General features: G+C 42.4%; 2 non-coding genes across 2 annotated transcripts; both read right to left on the bottom strand.

Moving 5' to 3' along the window:
* Positions 1-528: 528 nt before the first annotated feature.
* Positions 529-636, bottom strand: LOC130953424 (small nucleolar RNA R71). Its single transcript, XR_009075595.1, has one exon. It is a non-coding gene; the product is annotated as a small nucleolar RNA R71 (small nucleolar RNA).
* Positions 637-7,333: 6,697 nt separating this feature from the next.
* On the bottom strand, positions 7,334-7,442 carry LOC130953482 (small nucleolar RNA R71). Its single transcript, XR_009075652.1, has one exon. It is a non-coding gene; the product is annotated as a small nucleolar RNA R71 (small nucleolar RNA).
* Between the last annotated feature and the right edge of the window lie 144 nt (positions 7,443-7,586).

Genomic DNA, 7,586 nt, shown 5'->3' with positions numbered 1-7,586 from the left:
GACAAAGGCATTCTTGTTGAAGCTGACCCTGAACCTGAAAGGACCTTGAAGCGAAAGCTAAGAGAAGCTAAGGCACAACTCTCTGTAGAAGACCTAACAGAACTCTTCAAAGAAGAAGCACCCATGGCAGCCGAAAACAACAACAATGCCAACAATGCAAGGAAGGTGCTGGGTGACTTTACTGCACCTACTCCCGACTTCTATGGGAGAAGCATCTCTATCCCTGCCATTGGAGCAAACAACTTTGAGCTTAAGCCTCAATTAGTTTCTCTAATGCAACAGAATTGCAAGTTCCATGGACTTCCATTGGAAGATCCTCATCAGTTCTTAGCTGAATTCTTGCAAATCTGTGACACTATCAAGACTAATGGGGTTGACCCTGAGGTCTACAGACTTATGCTATTCCCTTTTGCTGTAAGAGACAGAGCTAGAATATGGTTGGACTTACAACCTAAAGACAGCCTGAACTCTTGGGAAAAGCTAGTCAATGCCTTCTTGGCAAAGTTCTTTCCACCTCAAAAATTGAGTAAGCTTAGAGTGGAAGTCCAAACCTTCAGACAGAAGGATGGAGAATCCCTCTATGAAGCTTGGGAAAGATACAAACAATTGATCAGAAAGTGTCCCTCTGACATGCTTTCTGAATGGAGCATCATAGGTATTTTCTATGATGGTCTGTCTGAACTGTCCAAGATGTCTTTGGATAGCTCTGCTGGAGGATCTCTTCATCTGAAGAAGACTCCTACAGAAGCTCAAGAACTAATTGAAATGGTTGCAAATAACCAATTCATGTACAGTTCTGAAAGGAATCCTGTGAACAATGGGACAAATCAGAAGAAAGGAGTTCTTGAGATTGATACTCTGAATGCCATATAGGCTCAGAATAAAATATTGACTCAGCAAGTCAATTTGATTTCTCAAAGTCTGTCTGGAATGCAAAATGCACCAAACAGTACTAAGGATGCCTCATCTGAAGAAGAAGCTTATGATCCTGAGAACCCTTCAATGGAAGAGGTGAATTACATGGGAGAACCCTATGAAAACACCTATAATTCTTCATGGAGAAATCACCCAAATCTCTCATTGAAGGATCAACAGAGGCCTCAACAAGGTTTCAACAATAGTAATGGTGGAAGAAACAGGTTTAGCAATGGCAAGCCTTTCCCATCATCTTCTCAACAACAGACAGAGAATTCTAAGCAGAACCACTCTGACCTAGCAACCATGGTCTCTGATCTAATCAAAACCACTCAAAGTTTCATGACTGAAACAAGGTCTTCCATTAGGAATTTGGAGGCACAAGAGGGTCAGCTAAGTAAGAAAATTACTGAACTCCCTCCTAGTACTCTTCCAAGCAATACAGAAGAAAATTCAAAAGGAGAGTGCAAGGCCATCAACATGGTCGAATTTGGAGAGGAAGGAGAGGCAGTGAACGCCACTGAGGAAGACCTCAATGGACGTCCACTGGCCTCGAATGAGTTCCCTAATGAGGAACCATGGGAATCTGAGGCTCACACTGAGACCATAGAGATTCCATTGGATCTACTTTTGCCATTCATGAGCTCTGATGAGTATTCTTCCTCTGAAGAGGATGAGTATGTCACTGAAGAGCAAGTTGCTAAGTACCTTGGAGCAATCATGAAGCTAAATGACAAGTTATTCGGTAATGAGACTTGGGAGAACGAACCTCCTTTGCTCACCAAAGAACTGGATGACTTGTCTAGGCAGAAATTACCTCAAAAGAGACAAGATCCTGGGAAGTTTTCAATACCTTGTACCATAGGCACCATGACCTTCAAGAAGGCTCTGTGTGACTTAGGGTCAAGTGTAAACCTCTTGCCTCTCTCTGTAATGGAGAAGCTAGGGATCTTTGAGGTACAAGCTGCAAGAATCTCACTAGAGATGGCAGACAACTCAAGAAAACAAGCTTATGGACCTGTAGAGGATGTTTTGGTGAAGATTGAAGACCATTACATCCCTGCTGATTTCATAGTCCTAGAGACTGGGAAGTGCATGGATGAATCCATCATCCCTGGCAGACCCTTCCTAGCCACAGCAAAGGCTGTGATTGATGTTGACAGAGGAGAATTGATCTTTCAAGTGAATGAAGAATCCTTTGTATTTAAAACTCAAGGATATCCCTCTGTCACCATGGAGAGGAAGCATGAAGAGCTTCTCTCAAAGCAGAGTCAAACAGAGCCCCCACAGTCAAACTCTAAGTTTGGTGTTGGGAGGCCACAACCAAACTCTAAGTTTGGTGTTGAACCCCCACATTCAAACTCTAAGTTTGGTGTTGGGAGGTTCCAACATTGCTCTGAGTGTCTGTGAGGCTCCATGAGAGCCCACTGTCAAGCTACTGACATTAAAGAAGCGCTTGTTGGGAGGCAACCCAATGTTATATTTTATCTATTTTCCTTTGTTATTTTATGTTTTCTGTAGGTTGATGATCATGAGAAGTCACAAAATCAATTGAAAAAGAAAAACAGAAAGAAAAACAGCACACCCTGGAGGAGAATTTGCTGGCGTTTAAACGCTAGTGAGGCTAGCAGATGGGCGTTTAACGCCCAGTCTGGCACCATTCTGGGCGTTTAACGCCAGAAAGGGGCACCAGACTGGCGTTAAACGCCAGAAAGGGGCACCAGACTGGCGTTAAACGCCAGAAAAGGGCAAGCACTTGGCGCTAAACGCCAGAAATGGGCACCAGCCCGGCGTTTAACGCCAGAATTGGCTCAAAACGCATTTTTGCATGCCATTTGGTGCAGGGATGACTTTTCCTTGACACCTCAGGATCTGTGGACCCCACAGGATCCCCACCAACCCCACCACCTTCTTTCTTCTTCACCCATCACCTCAATACCTCTTCCCCAAAAACCCTTCACCTATTCAATCCCATCTTTCTCTTCACCACTCACATCCATCCTTCATAAAACCCCACCTACCTCACCATTCAAATTTAAAACCACCTTTCCTCCCAAACCCACCCATAATGGCCGAACCCTACCCCTCCCCTCACCCCTATATAAACCCATCCTCACTCCTTCATTTTCCCACACCCTAAACACTACTTCTTCCCCCTTTGGCCGAAAAATAGGCCTCCTCCATCTCCTCCATTTTCTTCTTCTTCTACTCTATTCTTTCTTCTTTTGCTCTAGGACGAGCAAACCTTTTAAGTTTGGTGTGGTAAAAGCATTACTTTTTGTTTTTCCTTAACCATTTATGGCATCCAAGGCCGGAGAAACCTCTAGAAAGAGGAAAGGGAAGGCAAAAGCTTCCACCTCTGAGTCATGGGAGATGGAGAGATTCATCTCAAGGGTGCATCAAGACCACTTCTATGAAGTTGTGGCCTTGAAGAAGGTGATCCCCGAGGTCCCTTTCAAACTCAAAAAGAGTGAATATCCGTAGATCCGACATGAGATTCGAAGAAGAGGTTGGGAAGTTCTCACCAACCCCATTCAAACAAGTCGGAATCTTAATGGTTCAAGAGTTCTATGCCAATGCATGGATCACCAAGAACCATGATCAAAGTGTGAACCCGGACCCAAAGAATTGGCTTACAATGGTTCGGGGGAAATACTTAGATTTTAGTCCGGAAAATGTGAGGTTGGCATTCAACTTGCCTATGATGCAAGGAGAGGAACATCCTTACACAAAAAGGGTCAACTTTGATCAAAGGTTGGACCAAGTCCTCACTGACATTTGTGAAGAGGGTGCCCAATGGAAGAGAGATTCAAGAGGGAAGCCGGTTCAATTGAGAAGGCATGACCTCAAGCCCGTGGCTAGAGGATGGTTGGAGTTTATCCAACGCTCAATCATTCCCACTAGCAACCGGTCCGAAGTTACTCTAGATCGGGCCATCATGATTCATAGCATCATGATTGGATAGGAAGTGGAAGTTCATGAGGTTATAGCCCAAGAACTCTATAAGGTGGCGGACAAGTCCTCTGCCTTGGCAAGGTTAGCCTTTCCTCATCTTATTTGTCACCTCTGTTATTCAGTTGGAGTGGACATAGAAGGAGACATCCTCATTGATGAGGATAAGCCCATCACTAAGAAAAGGATGGAGCAAACAAGAGACCCCACTCATCATGAAATCCCTGAGATACCTCAAGGGATGCACTTTCCTCCACAAAACTATTGGGAGCAAATCAACACCTCCTAGGAGAATTGAGTTCAATATGGGACAACTAAGGGTGGAGCACCAAGAACATTCATCCTCCTCCATGAAATTAGAGAAGATCAAAGAATCATGAGAGAGGAGCAAAAGACAAGGAAGAGACATTGAGGAGCTCAAGCACTCCATAGACCTTCAAGAGGAAGAACAAGCCGCATCACTAAGGTGGACCCGTTCTTTAATCTCCTTGTTCTTTATTTTCTTGTTTTTCGAAAATTTATGCTTATGTTTATCCATGTTTGTGTCTTATGATCATTAGTGTCTATGCCTTAAAGTTATGAATGTCCTATGAATCCATCACCTTTCTTAAATGATAAATGTTCTTAATTGAAAAAGAGAAGAATTGCATGACTTTCAGATTTATAACAGATTAATTTTTGATGTGGTGGCAATACTTTGTTTCTGAATGTATGCTTAAACAGTGCATATGTCTTTTGAATTTGTGATTCATGAATGTTAAAGTGTTGGCTCTTGAAAGAATGATGAAAAAGGAGACATGTTACTGAGGATCTGAAAAATCACAAAAATGATTCTTGAAGCAAGAAAAAGCAGTGAATACAAAAAAAAAAGAGAAGGAGAAAAACGAAAAAAAAAGAAGAGGAAAAGAAAAAGTAAGCAGAAAAAGCCAATAGCCATTTAAACCAAAAGGCAAGGGTAATAAAAAGGATCCAAGGCTTTGAGATCAGTGGATAGGAGGGCCTACAGGAATAACATCCTGGCCTAAGCGGCTAAACTAAGCTGTCCCTAACAATGTGCTTGTGGTGAAGGTGTCAAGTGAAAACTTGAGACTGAGCGGTTAAAGTCATGATCAGGTAAAAAGAGTGTGCTTAAGAACCCGGACACCTCTAATTGGGGACTTAGCAAAGCTGAGTCACAATTGAAAAGGTTCACCCAATTATGTGTTTGTGGCATGTATGTATCCGGTGGTAATACTGGAAGACAGAGTGCTTTGGGCCACGGCCAAGACTCATAAAGTAGCTGTGTTCAAGAATCATCATACTTAACTAGGAGAATCAATAACACTATCTGGATTCTGAGTTCCTAAAGAAGCCAATCATTCTGAATTTCAAAGGATAAAGTGAGATGCCAAAACTATTCAGAGGCAAAAAGCTAAAAGCCCCGCCTCATCTAATTAATATGATCTTTATAGATGTTTTGGAATTCATTGCATATTCTCTTCTTTTTATCTTTTTGATTTTCAGTTGCTTGGGGACAAGCAACAATTTAAGTTTGGTGTTGTGATGAGCGGATAATTTATACGCTTTTTGGCATTATTTTTAGTATGTTTTAGTATGATTTAGTTAGTTTTAGTATATTTTATTAGTTTTTAGTTAAAATCCACTTTTCTGGACTTACTATGAGTTTGTGTGTTTTTCTGTGATTTCAGGTATTTTCTGGCTGAAATTGAGGGACTGAGCAAAAATCTGATTCAGAGACTGAAAAGGACTGCAGATGCTGTTGGATTCTGACCTCCCTGCACTCGAAGTGGATTTTCTGGAGTACAGAAGCCCAATTGGCGCGCTCTCAACGGCGTTGAAAAGTAGACATTTTGCGCTTTCCAGCAATATATGATAGTCCATACTTTGTCAAAGATTTGATGGCCCAAACTGGCGTTCAAAGTCACCCTCAGAATTTCCAGCGTTAAACGCCGGAACTGGCACCAAAGTGGGAGTTAAACGCCCAAACTGGCATAAAAGCTGGCGTTACTCCAAGAAGAGTCTCTACACGAAAAATGCTTCAATGCTCAGCCCAAGCACACACCAAGTGGGCCGGAAGTGGATTTTTATGTCATTTACTCATCTTTGTAATTCTTAAGCTACTAGTTCCCTATAAATAGGACCTTTTGCTATTGTATTTGATGTCTTGGAATCTTGGTAGCTATCTTTAGTCTTATGCTATCTTAGATCATGGGGCTGGCTCACGGCCATGCCTAGACCTTGTTCTTATGTATTTTCAACGGTGGAGTTTCTACACACCATAGATTAAGGTGTGGAGCTCTGCTGTACCTCGAGTATTAATGCAATTACTATTGTTCTTCTATTCAATTCCGCTTGTTCTTGTTCCAAGATATCACTTGTTCTTCAACTTGATGAATGTGATGATCCGTGACACTCATATCATTCTCACTATGAACGTGAGACTGACAACCACCTCCGTTCTATCTTAGATTGGGTGAATATCTCTTGGATTCCTGATACACGACGCATGGTTGATCGCCTGACAACCGAGTGCTCGCCTGACAACCGAGCCAGCCATTCTATGAGATCAGAGTCTTCGTGGTATAGGCCAGAACTGATGGCGGCATTCAAGAGAATCGGAAGGTCTAACCTTGTCTGTGGTATTCTGAGTAGGATTCAATGATTGAATGACTGTGACGTGCTTCAAACTCGCGATTGTGGGGCGTTAGTGACAGACGCAAAAGAATCACTGGATTCTATTCCGACATGATCGAGAACTGACAGCTGGATAGCCGTGCCGTGACAGGGTGCGTTGAACATTTCCACTGAGAGGATGGGAGGTAGCCACTGACAACGGTGAAACCCTTGAATAATGCTTGCCATGGAAAGGAGTAAGAAGGATTGGATGAAGACAGTAGGAAAGCAGAGAGACAGAAGGGACAAAGCATCTTCATACGCTTATCTGAAGTTCTCACCAATGGAATACATAAGTATCTCTATCTTTATCTTTATGTTTTATTCATATATCATCTATAACCATTTGAGTCTGCCTGACTGAGATTTACAAGGTGACCATAGCTTGCTTCATAGTTGAAAACAACAAGAATGCAAACAATGCAAGGAAGGTGCTGGGTGACTTTACTGCACCTACTCCCGACTTCTATGGGAGAAGCATCTCTATCCCTGCCATTGGAGCAAACAACTTTGAGCTTAAGCCTCAATTAGTTTCTCTAATGCAACAAAATTGCAAGTTCCATGGACTTCCATTGGAAGATCCTCATCAGTTTTTAGCTGAATTCTTGCAAATCTGTGACACTGTCAAGACTAATGGGGTTGACCCTGAGGTCTACAGACTTATGCTATTCCCTTTTGCTGTAAGAGACAGAGCTAGGACATGGTTGGACTCACAACCTAAAGAAAGCCTGGACTCATGGGAAAAGCTAGTCAATGCCTTCTTGGCATAGTTTTTCCACCTCAAAAATTGAGTAAGCTTAGAGTGGAAGTCCCAAACCTTCAGACAGAAGGATGGAGAATCCCTCTATGAAGCTTGGGAAAGATACAAACAACTGATCAGAAAATGTCCTTCTGACATGCTTTCTGAATGGAGCATCATAGGTATTTCTATGATGTTCTCTGAACTGTCCAAGATGTCTTTGGATAGTCTGCTGGAGGATCTCTTCATCTGAAGAAGACGCCTGCAGAAGCTCAAGAATTGAAATGGTTGCAAATAACCAATTCAT

This window comes from Arachis stenosperma, chromosome 9 (genome assembly GCF_014773155.1).
Source record: "Arachis stenosperma cultivar V10309 chromosome 9, arast.V10309.gnm1.PFL2, whole genome shotgun sequence".
Classification (NCBI taxonomy): Eukaryota; Viridiplantae; Streptophyta; class Magnoliopsida; order Fabales; family Fabaceae; genus Arachis; species Arachis stenosperma.
Note: the sequence above shows the minus strand (reverse complement) of the source record. Positions and strands in the feature narration are given on the sequence as shown.